Below are 16,227 nucleotides of genomic sequence, written 5' to 3' on the forward strand. Positions count from 1 at the left end.
CAATCTTAAAGAAATCAGCATGACTATTAACTTTTGACACTTTGTAGTTGGAGTGGGAACACACCCAAGAGTGATGTGTGGATAGGAGAGGGAACCAGCATCCTCTGTGCCATTTTTCTGACCTGGATTATATTTTTTTTTAATTTTTTTTTTAAAGATTTTATTTATTTTATTTGACAGACAGAGATTACAAGTAGAGAGGCAGGCAGAGAGAGAAAGAGAGAGGAGGAAGCAGGCTCCCTGCCAAGCAGAGAGCCCGATGCAGGGCTCGATCCCAGGACCCTGGGATCATGACCTGAGCCAAAGGCAGAGGCTTTAACCCACTGAGCCACCCAGGCGCCCCTGGATTATATTTTATACTCAAAGTGTTACTATGAGATAGTGGCAATAAATAGAGTTGTTTTGAGATTGTTTCTATGAAAAAAAAATCAGGAATGTTGGAAAAATGCTATTGTAAAATATGAAATTATAAGCATTTACATGAAATTGTCCTTCTTACAAAACCAAAATTAATATGAAAACTTTTAAGTTTAATTTTTTGTAATTTTAATTACTCATCCATTAAATCAACTATAAAATGCACATATCTGTATGAAGTCTTCGTGAAAGCATCATTCATAAATGTTCAGCCTTTAATAAAATATGCCAAAACAAAAAAAAATATTTAATTGCTTTACAAACACTATGGGATTATATGCAATGTATGGAGTATATGGGAAGAAAGGAAGTTTTCATCCTATTTTTTAGACTTGGTATTATACGTTTCCTAATATACAATAATATCACAATTATTTTGTGTTTAAGTAGTTGTAATATTATATATTAGGAGGCCAAATAATACCAAATTTTTTCATATTAATAGAATTAATAATCTTCCTTGTGTTAAAAAATTAATGTTTTCTTATATTAAAAATATAAAATATCACAAAATACTTTCAGTGTGCAACAAGTAAGACTGTGGTGTGCTGTCTAAAGTGATTTATGATCTTCCAATGCTTATAGTACTGTCAAGTTTCAGTTTTGGATCACACTATTATAACGTGTCAAACAATTTTAAAAATACTCCAACAGTTGACTACACCTGTTTCCACTTTGCAAATCCTTTCAAGTTCATAGCACTTTGATCGAAAAGGAAATATTTAACTTCTGTCTTTTCTTTTTCAATCTAAAAGTTGAATTTTTTTTCTTATTGTAGCTTTTGTATGGTATATTAACTTTGTGGGATAATAAATTGTTGAGATTAGTTAAGTCTCTTTTATTTGATCATTTGTAAGGAGATTTTCCACAGAATTTCAACTGGTTTATTTCCAAAGAGATGAGTAGACCAAAATGCAGTAAAATTTTATGAAATTATATGACCACATCCTAATGAATAAAATCTTTTAACACTTAATTAAAATATTTTTGGTATGTATTTCTAAATTTGACATATATATCTACTTATATGCATGTTCTCCATTTAAATATTTAACAACATCTCATGGTTAGGCCAAAAGTAGGACACATTCATAATGCCGTTATTATTTAACATTTTGGCCAGCTTACCTATTTTTGGCAGCTTCATGCAAATGATGTTCTTGTTATCTTAACACTTTCATGTGACCTGTCATTGGAAGTCACCATTTCTCTGTTTGATCACCCCCAGTAGGCTGAAATCATGAAGATGAAATGAAGCTATCTTACTATTATTTCCCTCATTCTTAGCACATGCATTTGATTAATTCTAGATTGCATTAAGAAGGGTGTAGAGAAACACATTTAATCTGTGAAAATAACAATAACATAAATTTTCCTAAGAAGATGCTGAAAAGCATTCTGCAGATAAAAAAAGTTGTAGAATGCTGCAGGTGAATTTGGCAATGTTGAGTTAATAGAGCATCATTTTTTTTCCTTATGCACTAGATTTTATGTATATTGATTATCTCAGTTTTCAGACATTCTCCAGTTTGGTGAGGCACTTTGAGAAATTCTCATTTTCAGTTTATTGTGGAATTTTAATAAAGGGATTAACAGTGTGTTAGCCTGAATAAGTTATCACATAAATATAAAAGAAACAAATATAGCCAAGAAATCCCCCTTGGCAGGAATATTGCAAATTGGATGAGAAATTTCAAAATATATTATTAAAATGCTCAAGGAATATTTCTAAGGATATAATCTAGTGTGCTGTTTAGGTTACTTTTTAAAAAAGATTTATTTATTATTTAGGTAACTTCTTATAGCTACAAAGTACTTTTTAAAAAATGGATACATTTATTTCTTCAATAAGCCCCATTTAAAAAAAAATAAAGCTTGGGAGTAAGAATCACAATTCTTACTGGAAAGAATATAATTTTAAAAGAAACTTAGTATTTCTATGGTGGATCATTCCTATCTGCCAAGAATGACTTTTGTGCTGGGCCTTTGTTGAACTGTGTTTATTGTTACTTAGAAATTAGGCTCCAGATGCAATTTGCAGGCACAAGCAATAGTAGCTTATGCGTTATAGAGTTACATAATGAACAAAATAGAGAAATTTAAAATTATATTTTCTTACTTTATGGAAAATAAGACAACCTTTAAAACTCTTGAAGTATATTCCAAAGAGAGTTAGACCTGCAGCTCTCTGTAAGGTGGAGCTGGTAAATCAGCAATGGTTTGCAGGAAGAAGAAAAGATATACAATGTTTCCAAAACTGACAGTCTTTTCTCTGTCCTCCAGTTGGTAGCAAAGAACATAACAGTGTCTACATCATGGTGTTGGTCTAAGGGTTGAAAACCATCTTTGGGAGACATCTAATAGCTGCCAGGCATATAAAAGATTCTGAACAATAATACCCTAACATAAAGAGAATGTATCAGCAATCTCAAGACATTCATTTAAAATCATAATCATACTATTACAGCTACATTATTTGCATCACTGTTACTTTCCTGGAGAGCACCAGCATCATAATCACTTTCTCTGATTAAGTTCTTGGCTCCACTGTAACACCTTCCTAAGACATGTTGATGATCTGAAATAACATTATTCAAAACATCCAGCACTAGTTCTACCATTTGTTTTTTTTTTTTTCCTTTCTTTTCTTTTTTCAAGAGAAAAAGAACATGCGCATGTATGAGCAGAGTTGGGGAGGTTGTTGGGGGGGAGAGGGAAAGGGAGGGAGAATATTGAGCAGACTCCATGCTCAGTGTGGGGCCCAGTGTTGGGGCTGATTTCACAATCCTGAGATCATGACCTGAGCCGAAACCAAGAGTCTGATGATGAACCGACTGAGCTACACAGGTGCCCCCAGGGTTGTCTGACTACTTTTATATCTTTTATGCTCAGTAATACCCAAGCAAGGGATTTATTAGAAAAGCTATTTCAGCTACATTTTGTTACCTTTTAAACCCTGTTTCATTTTAAATGAACCCCCAAACACTGTTTACCCTGATCTTTTTTATTTTATTATGCCACACTGGTGTTCATGTCTACTGTCATGTCTTATGGAATGGTTAATTACTTGCATAGGCTTAACTACCACAACTTGTTCTTTCTTTAGTTATGATGAGCATAAATAATGGAAGTAATAGCAAAAAAATTAGGAAAAAATCCCTCGTTTTCACTAAATCATTTACTAGTATGGAATTTAGCATATAGTAAATTAAAAGATGCTATAGACTATGCTTCTTTTATATTCAAAGTCTTTTTTCACTTGCTCTCTTGTCAGCCTACTTTGATAAACTGTTAGGGATAAGTATATAATGTAGTTGTATGTTTTATTTTTTATTTTTATTTTTAAAGATTTTATTTATTTATTTGACAGACAGAGAAATTACAAGTAGGCAGAGAGGCAGGAAGAGAGAGGGGGGAAGCAGGCTCCCACTGAGAAGAGAACCCAATGTGGGGCTCAATCCTAGGACCCTGAGATCATGACCTGAGTCGAAGGCAGAGGCTTAAACTCCTGAGCCACCCAGGCGCCCCTAGTTGTATGTTTTAAAAACATGTTACGATTCAATTAATTCATTGATTGAATTCAATTGAACTCAATTGAATTCAATGTTTTCTACCAAAGACTCCAAATTTTTTTTTTAATTTTACTTAATAATAGTATTTTTAAAGTAAAATATAATACTCATAATTATAATTTGGATACCCTGTCCTAGGGTTCATTACTCAGGGCATCAAAACTTAAGAGGGCATCATGTCTTATTCCATTTCATACTCTCCATGCCATCGACAACAGCAACTCAATATCACCACTAGAGACCACATACTACATACTTCATGTTTCTTCGCATGTTTTTTCCCTTGTCTCATTTTTCCTGGCTTAAGCCATCCTATTCACAATTTCTCTGACTTGGTCTTTTGGAGTCTTTCTTCCTATTTTTTTATTTCCTTCTTTTTCTTGACTTCAAGCCTATTGTATCTTTTGAATGCTACTTCTTTGACCTTGTTGATTTGCATTAAATTACATTTGAAATTTTTAAAAACTATGTAATATGTTATTAGGCCTAAGAGTGGCTTTCCATTCTGGCCCACATGCTGGGGAAAAAAAAAAAAAAAAAAAAAAAAAAAAAGACCGTATTAGTTTGCCAGGGCTGCCAACACAAGACTGGGTGGCTTGCACAACAGACAACTTTTTTTTTTTTTTTTTTTTCCCTCAAAATTCTGGAGGGTAGACGCCTGAGATCAGTGTCTGCAGGACTGTTTCTTCTGAAGCCTTTTTGCTCAGCTTGTACATGGTGTATTCCTCTAGTCTGTCTGCATCCTAACCTCCTCTTTTCATAAGGACATCAGTCATATTAAGTGAGGGCCCATCCAATATGATCTCATTTTATCTTAATTATATCTTTGGAGGCCCTATCATAAAACACAGTCATATTCTGAGGTACTGTGTTAGGGCTTCAACATATGACATTGGAGGGGACACAATGAGATTGAAAATACTGATATAGAGCTTGTTCCTTTTCCTGAATAACCTCTAATAGAAATCCAGTGTCCTCATGAGCTCATCCTTCTGGCTGTCCAAGGGATATCCTTCTACAACCCCAATTGCATATCTCATTTTACAATGTGTATTGCGTTTAGGACTTTACCAAACTGCACACACTCATCTCAAAAACTACTTATCTATTTATAGTTCCTAACCTCTGGTGGAAAGGTTAAAAAAAAAAAATTCTAGTTGTACCAAATGAGATCGTGAGGGCCAAGATGATAAACAGCTACACATTCTGGATAATGTATTTCCCTTACACAAGGACCCTCTGAAAATGCATACATTTAATAATAGAAGCAAAGATAATGGTAGGTATTTGTAGAGCAGGATGCGTACTTTGGGGGGTTATTTGAGATTTAGGAACCTTGAAGTTATGTTGCAAATGTGGTCTTTTACTGAATATTTCTTTGTCATTGTACATAAGATCATTTAAAATGACCTTCATTATCTATAGGAAAATGTCCTGTTTGCTTGTTGGTTTACAATTTTCTCTTGTGAAAAACATGGATCAAACTTCATTGAATCTGTATTCTTGAGGGATGTAGAATGACAATGACCAGGCACAATTGTCCATATGACCTTAATCATTGAGCTAAATCAAATAAAATTAGTAATACTAAGTACAGACTGTGTCCAAAATAATACATTTGTGGCTAATTGATTGTGCTAATTTGATAAGAAGAGACATCACAATATGCCTCAGAGTCACTGGCTTTCTCCCAACCCTCTCAGGGCTCTATTTTGCAAACTAATGGAGACACAGAATAGCATAAATGTGGCTTTCCAGGTGTAAGTGTCAGAACGGAACAGGCACTTCTGAGACAAAAAATGTTGAAATATCTGGAATATTTTAATGCTTGGTGAGAGATATTTGAGATCTGGTACATATGGTAAGCATCATACCTACCCAAGTATTTTTCCTTTCTACCTTCACCCTCGGTAATTTTCCAAATGTGTGGGGTTAAGGTGGGAATTATATGAGCATCTGGACCCTGTTCTCCCTTAAGATAGAACAAAAGGTATGAAATAGGGAACACTTCTGCATGGTGGTGTATTTACAAATCACTTTGGGTATTCCCCATGATTCAGTCACCAAGTGATTGAAGGGTGATGATGTTTACAAATTAGTATTTCCTTTTCTGTGAAGTTTCAGGCTTAAGGCTTAAGTATCTTCAGGAAGACAGCCCCACAGCTGCTGCCTTTTTGATGAGCTACAGGAATCAGAGCTAGGCAGGTACAAAAGGAAATTGGGACAAGAGCATAGGTCCAGAGTAGAAGAATGAATGCTGACTCACCTTCAGGGCGCAAAGCCCTAGGCCAGGCACTGACAACAAGTTCTTTTGACTCTCCTTTGCACCCAACACATCACATCAGATTTTTTTCTTTTCCAAGAGGTTTCCCTAAATAGGATGCTCTGATTTTAGCCGAAAGCTTATTCATGTCCTTATAACTGAAGGAACATCTGCTGGAAGTTCTGATTACAGTTTCAAAGCTGGAGAGTAGTGTACGTATTAAAATAAATATCTTGATTTCCTTCAAAATGAGATTACTAAGATTTTATCTAGGCAAACTGTTCAAATCCTACCTAGACAAATTAGTTATGTCACAACAAAACAACTTAAAAAGTTAAAAAGAAAAACATTTAGAAAATATTCATCTCTAAGCATCACATACATTTCTATCAGTAGTTGATTTTATAAAATTGCCACCTTTCACTTTTCTTAGTTTTGAGATGTCAATGAATGTTATATTACATAACTTACTGCTTATAATGATCCTTTAATGCCATATTTCAAGTACCCAATGAATTATATTATTGATCTTCTTGTTTCCTACTTAAATGTTGCTGATCTAAATAATTTAATGAAAACAATGATTACTTAAAATAAAATGATGCTGGCATTTTTATATTGTGGGAATACTTTAAAAATCTTGCATAAAATTTGCCTGCACTAGTGTCTACACTGCACAAAGTATTATAATAATTGACTACAGTAATCCAAATATTTTATTCATCATGCTCTCTTTAGGATATAAAATTAATAGCTAGCACATTACACAGCCAGATTTATATAATTTCATTTAGACAGGCATCCTGATTATAAATTCAGTGTTTTAATTTTCCCTGAGTGTGAAACATACTTATATATTATTTTTAAAACGCAAAAATAATGATCCTGTTGAGAAGCATTGGCATTATCTATTCTCAAAACAGTCTACAAGAACCTAGCTGTCTTTCTTTTTTTAATCCCATCTCCTTTGGGAATGTAAAGCTATTACACAGTTGTCTCAGCTGCTACTTGGCATTCAAACCAGATCCTTGAGCTGCCAGACATTTCTAAATCCCACTCTCTCCACTTTTCCCAAGTAGTTTACAGTTCTAGTGTGGCACCCATAAGCTGCATCTCTCAAGGGAACATCCGGCTGACAGCAGCAGGAACAGGCCATCCCGCCGTTCAGGTCTCTCCACGAAGACTGCGGCGCACTTAACAAGTTGACATGCATCCAACCATCTAACTCGCTGGACTTCTTGAAGGCCAATTTATATTTCAAATCCGTTCCTCTAAGGCATTCCTCCAGGACAGAAATATTCTAAATCCACAATCCAGAAATTTCAAAACCTCATGAAGCTTGTAGCACTATGTGTGGCAATAAATTATTATTTTTTTTTCCTCACATAAATGATGACGTGTGCCTCTCACTAGTTTACGTGCTTTGCTAAGGTTTCAAATGGCCAGTCTTAGCTTTTTGGAGACAGTGGCTTCCACATGCATAAAAAGTGATAGCATGCTCATTTCCCTCATTTAATCAAAGGCATGCAAGTGCGTGTATGTGAGCATGTGCGTGCAAACACAAGTGTCTGAGGCAGGAAACCAAATTAAAAAACCTGCTACGTTGTGTTGAATATGAAAGTGACCAGGAACTTGTCTTTGAGATCTATATTAACAGACATTTTGTAAGAAAGCAAAGTTAATATGCCCCTGGAGCTACTATTTAAATGACTTTAGCTTTATGGTCTTTTAATGTGGGACCTTTCAGCCTGGAAATGAGGTGGATTTTCCATCCTCTGACTTAAATCTCTCAGCAGGGTAGCTTCCCCACTATCCTCGGAGCAGCTGTTAGTAGCAGGAGGAAAAGTGTCCTGCAATAAAATTGATTGCTTCAACCTACACTGCTCTCCAGCTCTCCACAGCTCCACTTTTTGTTGGGTCTTTTAGCACCTGCTCCCCAAAGCACCAGATCTTATCTCCAATTGGTCTAAATGCAAATTCCAAAAAGAGAATGGATGCCCAGAAAAGCAATAAGGTGGTTCTGAGAGAATTGTAAGGAGTCGAGTGGCTGTTATTGCCGAGGTCTTTATGAAGATAACAGGAAAGGTCTGCCAAGGCAGGGGTTTTATTGTGATTAAGATCTTAGTTTTAAATCAAGACATGGCAGCCGGTATCCCTAAATCATTCCTCTGTAGACACTAGGGAGAAGGACAGAATGCATTAAGTGAATTTCCAGCAATATTGAGCCTTACGAATTTCCCCCATCTTCCTGGAAACCTCACATGTGGATAAGTAACACCTACTTGATATTTCCTTTCAGATTCCTGAGGATCAGTTGTCAACCTTTTGAAATGTCCCTTTCAGTATAACACAGGAGCTGGTATTGTCATAATTTGGTAATATAAGCGAAGCAGTTCAGCCTTAAGTGTCAAGAGTGATTGGTGTGATGGCAAATTGTTAATCTTAATTTTAAAATGCCACAATACTTCATTTTAGCAATTAATAACTGTCACTGAGTCTTTATACATGAGAGTCTGGTTGTACCTTACTCCAATTTAACATTAAAGTAATATTCAAATCAACTTGCAGACAACTCTTCCTGATGAAATATTCTGAATTATTAATTCTTATCTTAATGCGGTCTATGTGTTGCTGTATCATTCTTAAAGATACGTACTGTGGTTTGCACATACATTTATTTCATTTTTTTCATTTGGATCACACTTAGAATATTACAAAATTTGGAAAGTTAGTTAAACATAGACATTATGTGCAACTTTTAAAGCATTCTACCGATAACGTGGATATTTGGAACAACTTATCCCTTCCCATGCCATTTTAGTGAAGTGCAGTTTTCAATTTTCTTAAAGAAAAATATCTTCCAAGTTTAGAACTAAAACAATTTATTCTAGAAAAAGCCATCATGAAATACACAGTAGTTGGCTAAGCCAAAAAACAGTAATGAAGTAATTAGTGGGAGAAATATGTGTCCTGTTTAGAATAGAGACATAGAGTTTCTTTCCCCTTCAAGGAGAACTATTTGTCTAAGATGGTTTAACAATTTTACCACTTCATAAAGAACTCAAGACATATGAAGGGTTAGATGGAAAAAATATAGAAACTGAATTTGACCAGGGTTGTTAATATTACTCTTAGGGCATTCTGTTTGGGAGTTCCTTGCACATAAGAGTGGGATTTTGGAGAAGATAATTTGTCCATTGACAGAATTATGTCACTCCTAAGACTGTCCAATTTAGGAAGTCATTATTTGCCTCACAGTTTTGCTTACCAGTGAACTCAGCAGGGTTCCTTGCTATAGATAATTTCACATTAATTTTCACTGAAGAATTTGCTTTAAAAAGTGAATTGTGCCGATACACTCAAACATAGAATTTTAAAGCACAGATCATTCCCCATTTTAATGTGACATTAAAATAATATATGTAAGAAGACTTCAAGTGCATGCAATTTCATGTTAAGATCGCAGCAAGAATATTCAGAGGCATGGGAATAAAAAAATACTTATTTGTGAATAAAAATCTAATGGTCTGATTTCTGAGGAACAGACAATGCTGCTACAGAATCTCCTCATTGCAAACCCTAAAATGGAATAAGAGAAGTTGACTGACTTAAGTCTGCCTAAACAAAAATGTACTAGATCTATTATTCTAATATGCCAATTTCAGTGGGAGAGAAATCCAAGAGTGTAGTGGATTAGAGTAAGAATATTGGTAAGGCAAAATGAATAGGAAAAGTTGAGTTTGTTAGAAGGAAACTGTTATCTGTTTCCTAAGAACATTTTCAAAAATTAGCATGTGTCTTGAGACTCCTTTCTCCACCAAGAGATATTGAGGCAGTGGGAAGAATTGGATAAGAACAAGATACAGCAAATGGTCTAGCCTGGGAAGCTACTTTATTCTCCTAGACATCTTTCACCTAGAGATACTAAAGCAGGTGGGCAGAATGGACAGGAAGGACCTAGTCAAAATAAGTAGCTGGGTGATAGATCTTCTTCAAGAATAGATAGATATAATAGATAGATAGAATAGATAGATGTCTTCAAGAGCAAGAGACCCTTCTCCTCCATGCACAGATAAGGGGCAGGTGGGCAGAAGGGCAAGAAGGACTAACACACAGCAAGGAGCCTGACCCCAGAAGCCTATTTGGCCCCATGAGTATAGACTCCTTTCCCTGTCCAGATATAACAAGTCCATCAGGGACACAAGCAAGAGGGAACTCCACTATATTTTTCATCCATTAGTCACCTCGGGTGCCAAGAAAACTCTTTCCACCCCCACCAAGAACACCAGAAAGAGATAAGTGGGAGTCCCAGTAGCATCAGAAAAATCAATCAAGAAAAATCAAGCATCAGAAAAATCAAGCAGACTAAAGTAACACCACAAAAGCTCTGAAAATTAAACAGACATTGGAACTAAAGCATGCAAGAGTAGGCCAAGACTTGTGTGGTAAACCTAAACAAGGTGATAGCCTTCTAAAATAAAATACTTAAGTAAGACCTAGAAGCTCCTAACATGAGAAATTATGTTTCCATGAAATAACTGAGAATCACTTATCATACTAAGTAACAAGAAAATCAACTTGAATTAGGGAAGATGTCAACTGATGCCAAAACTGAGATGAAACAGATGCTTGAATTATATGGCAAAGATTCTAAAGCAGTATTTATAAAAATGCTTTATTGACCAATTACACATTCTTTTGAAACAAATGAAAAAATAAAAATTTCAACAAAGAAATACAAATTATAAGAGAACCAAATGGAAAATACAAGATTAAAATACATAATAATCATAATAATTTTAAAGACACTTGCTTGATAAGTTCAAAATAGATTGAAGAGATAGACGATAAAAATCAGTGGCTTTGAAGAAAAATATATATAATATACCCAATCTGAAAAACAAAGATAAAATAGGACTGAAAAAAATTAACAGAGAAGGGAATCTGTGAGATTGTAACAAAAGATCCAATACTTGTAGCATTGGATTCCCAGAAGAGAAGAAAGGCCACTGGTGAGGCTGAAAGAATATTTGAAGAAATAATGTCAAAAAAAATCCCACATTTTGGTGGTAGACACAAATCTACAGATTCAAAAAACTGAGCAAACCCTAATTAAGACACACTTCTCCAACAACTCCACATCAGACACACTATTATTTATTTTTGAAAACTGAAAACAAAAGAAAAATTCCTGAAAGCAGTCAAAGAAAAAGAACACTTACTTTTAGGAAAAATCCAATTTATACAACAATGAATTTTTCATCTGAAAACATGGAGGCCAATAGGAGTTAGATCCTTTTTAAGTCATGAATTTTATAGCCGGTGAAACATTTCTTCAGGAATGAGAAGAAACAAAGATATTCGAAGAAGAAGGGAAACTAAGGGAATCTGTCACTATCAGACCTACTCTTAAAATTTTAAACATTTAAAAGAAATGACAGAAGTATCTTAGAGCATTAGTAAAGAAAAAAAAAAGAAAGTGTAAAATTGTGGGTATATAAAATTGTGGGTACATACAATGGGCATCCTTTATTTCACAAGTTCTATAAATCATGTCTGTTGATAAAACAAGATTATAACTGCATCTGTTACTCTAAACAATGGTGTTTCACGATGGGGAAAGTGAAGATCTACCTAAATGGAAATGAGGTTTCCACATTTCACTCAAAGTGGTAAAATGATGCTATCAGCAAACTGTTTTAAGTCATATTTGTGTCAAATTAAGTCACATATCAATAACTACCTAAAATCGAAATGGTCTAAATACACCAATGAAAAACCAGAGACTGACATGAGTGGATTAAAAGAAAGAAGGACCCAACTGTATGCTGTTTACATAAAACTTACTTCAAATTCAGTGATAAAAGTCAGTTGAGAATAGCATGGTAGAAAAAGAATCACTATGCAAATGTAAGTAAAATTTTTTTAAAAAGCTTGGTTATACTAATATTAAAGTAGATTTCAGAGCAAGGAAGTTATTATAGAAAAAGAGAGGCAATAAATAATGGTAAAAAAAAAAAAGCCCATTAGGAAGACATAATAGTCCCAAATGTGTATGCACAAAATAACAGGGCCTCAAAGTACATAAAACAAAAACTGATAGAACTGAAAAGTGAAATAAACAAATTTACAGTTATTATTGGGAGTGTCAAAGTCCCCTTCTCAGCTAGTGATATAAATACTAGATAAAAAAATCAAGAAAAGATAAAGATGGGAACAGTCAGCCAACAGGATCTAATACATACATATATATATAATATTATATATATTACACATTTTATATCACATATAAATATATATTCATATTATATACATTATATATTCTATATATGCATATATTTTTCCCAATCACTCATGGAACATTTACTAAAATAATGTGGGCCACAAAAAAAGCCTCAACAGTTTTTTTTTAAATTTTTATTTATTTATTTGACAGACAGATCACAAGTAAGCAGAGAAAAAGCCTCAACAAACTTTTAGAAAATGAAATAATGTAGAAATGCTCTCTGACCAGAATGTAATCAAATTAGAAATCAGTAACAGGAAAAAAACAGGAAATTCTCTAAACATATAAAAACTAAACAGCACTTCTAAATAATCCATAAGTATAAGAAAATGTAAGAAAGCGGCTCCTGGCTGGCTCAGTCAGTTAAGCAGCTGACTCTTGGTTTCAGCTGGGGCCCTGGGATCCAGTCCTGAATTGAGCTGACCCTGGGACACCCACTCAGTGGAGAGTCTGCTTCTCCCTTTCCCGCTTCCTCTCCCCCATCTCATGCTCTCTCTCTCTCTCAAATAAAAAATAAAATCCTTAAAATATTTTAAAAAAAGAAAATGTAAGAAACACATAGAACTTATTGAAAACAAAAACATAATTTATCAAAATACATAGGATGTAGCTAAAGCAGTGCTAAAAGAAAAACTTTTGTAGTAATAAGTACTTGTATTAGAAATGAGGAAAGTTTCAAATCAGTAAGCTAAGTTTTTACCTCAAGAAACTAGAAAAAGAAAAGTAAAATAAGTCCAGAAAATAATAAAAAGGAAGATATTTGAAGATGAAGGGAATATTTTCTCAGGGAAGAAAATAATAAAAAGCATAAATCATTGAATTGAAAATAATAGAATAATAAATTAATGAAACAAAAAGATTGTTCTTTCTAAAGAACCAATAACATTAATAAAAATAAAAAGTGAAAAAGCAAAAAATCATCAGTATAAGGATAATGAAATATGAAATATCACTACAGATCCTGTAGCCTTTAATAATATCTCAACTTGGATGACTGTCCAGAGAATTATGATGAACAAAAGAGTCTGACCTGACCCTGTAAGGTTACAAACTTTGTAACTCCATTTATATAATATTTTTGAAATGACAAAATTCAGGGATGGAGGGCTTAGTCAGGGAATAAGAATATTGGGGAGTATGTAGGTACAATTCTAATAGTAAATTAGGAAGAACACTTTGATGATGGGATTGTTCAGTTTCTTGTCTGTTAGTGGTAGATACTTCAATCTACACATGTGAAATAATATATAGAACTAAATACACACACACATGAATGAGTAAGTAAAATTGGGAAAGTCTGAGTAAGATTGGTGGATTATAATCAATATCAATAATGTGATTCAAAATTTTATCACTAGAGGAAACTGGGTAAAGGGTACACATTATTTTTTATAATAACAAATCAATCTACCATTCTCTCAAAATTTCAATTAAAAATGTATTTTTGTTGAGATTTTTAAAACAGCTATGATCTTCAGACATGTCATTTTTCCCATTTTTTCATCTTGATGCTACAAGTTTCTGTGTTTTTGTTTTTTTTTTTAAACTCATTTTCTGGGTGCCTGGGTGGCTCAGTGGGTTAAAGCCTCTGCCTTCAGCTCAGGTCATGATCACAGTGTCCTGGGATCGAGCCCCCATCGGGCTCTCTGCTCAGCGGGGAGCCTGCTTCCCTTCCTCTCTTTCTGCTTGCCTCTCTGCCTACTTGTAATCTCTGTCTGTCACATAAATAAAATCTTTTAAAAAAACCCCACAAAAACCCATTTTCTCTCTCCTCTTCCTTCTTCTAACTCACTCCTATTTTTGGTTCTATATTATTTTTTCTTTTATTTCCTATGTATGAAACATTTTACACTGGAAAAAAAGGGTTAGACAAAACTGCATAGACTCATTGCAAAAAATTGTAAATTTAATTCCTGGTCAATATTTCAAAATCAAGAATTCTTATTACTTTCCAACTTAGGATCCCTTTATACAGCCAAGCAAATTTTGTAAAATAGTCCTGGCCAAGTTTTATAACAGTGACTATTAGTTCTTATTACCTATACGTTTACTCTCTTCGGGAAAAATTCTCATTAATCTCATTTCACTGACAAGTTACTATTATTTATTGTTTATCTTAATGGAAAAGAAAAAAAATAACACTTAACGCAAGTTAAAACAGCCAGCATGGAAACTCTGGCTTGGCAAAATTCCAATTATGACTATTTTTTATCATGTGATCCATATTAAAATGTTGTGCTTCTATTTAGTATTTTAGTCAATGAGAGACTACTGATGGCTTGGAAGAGTGATGCATCATAATTCACATTTGTGGGCTCAAAATGAATGCAAAGAGGGAGAGAGTCCATTTATAAGGCTGTTGTTGAAGTGTCAACATAAAGGTTGCCAACATAAAAAGAGGATATTCCACAGGCAGTACAACCTTTAAATTTCTTTTTTTTCCTTCTTTTTAAATCAAATTTATTCCCAAATTCTCATTTAAAACCTTTCATTGTTACTTGTTTAGGGTTTATATAGTAGCTTTAGTGGTTGAAAATTAATATTTATATTCATACTGATAAGTAAGATAAGCAATTAGGTAAGATAAGCAATAATATAAATGTTAATATGCATATTTTTGAGAATATTAGTGTAATTTAGTCCTGGCTGGTTATCAAATACTGAGTTACATTAAAAGATTTATGGGCATTCCTTAAAAGAGCAAGAATTTTATACATTGTAACTTCTCTTGTTAATGTTTAGGGAGCCCAAAAATACTATGGAAATTTCTATCCTTTGTTTATAATGCTCGTTTGCAAGAGAGTCATGGAAACTTTAGGGAGGCTAAAAGGCCTGCGATTTTCCTGGGAAGATTTTGGCATTGAGGAAGGAAAGAGACCTTAACTTGTTTCCCATTGTAACCCAGATGTTTCTTGTTGCTTCCCTTCTCTGGAATCCAGGCAAATTAGACTTAAACTTTACATACTTATATTTAGTAGCTCCAAACCATCCCCAAATTCCCAGACTTCACTTCCTTGTAAAGTTCCACCTTTTAATTCAATTATCATGGTCATGGTCATGGCAAAGCCTCCTTTGAAGCATGATTCTCTCTGTTGCTGGTCACCCCTACAAGTACAGACCAGAAACATATTTTGACTTTTTTTCTTGAGGGTTATAGCCTCTATAGAAAGCCCATCGTTTTGCACCTTATCAGATAGAGGTAAAAATAGAGTTTCTTGGTTAAATTCTTGGTCACCTGGTGTGTAGAAGGCATTCAATCCTAAAGTCCTGAACATATCATGCATTGTTTTCCTGATCCGGCTTAATGGGGGCAGAGGATTTATATCAGACATTAAACTGTGTTTTTGTATTTTGATGGAAACATAGTTACTCACATACTTTATCAAGTCTCCAAATGATGTCCTAAATGGTATGGACATGAAATTATTGACTCTGAATTGATCTAAAACACATACGTTCTTAGACATAGACACATATTTGTGGTCTGTGGTGTTGAAAGTTTGAGAAGGCTTTTGGTGCAGCCAAGAACCCAATGCAGCAGATCTTGGGTTATGTTACTGTGGAGCAGTGAGCAATTATTTGCTTAACCTCAGGGCTGCATAGGCTGAACTGACCAACCACCCTGATCCCTCAGCCTGAGAGAAGTTAATATCAGCAACCAAAGCTCTGGACTTCTCTAACATGGTGGG

This window comes from Mustela erminea, chromosome 1 (assembly GCF_009829155.1).
Source record: "Mustela erminea isolate mMusErm1 chromosome 1, mMusErm1.Pri, whole genome shotgun sequence".
In the NCBI taxonomy this organism is placed as follows: domain Eukaryota; kingdom Metazoa; phylum Chordata; class Mammalia; order Carnivora; family Mustelidae; genus Mustela; species Mustela erminea.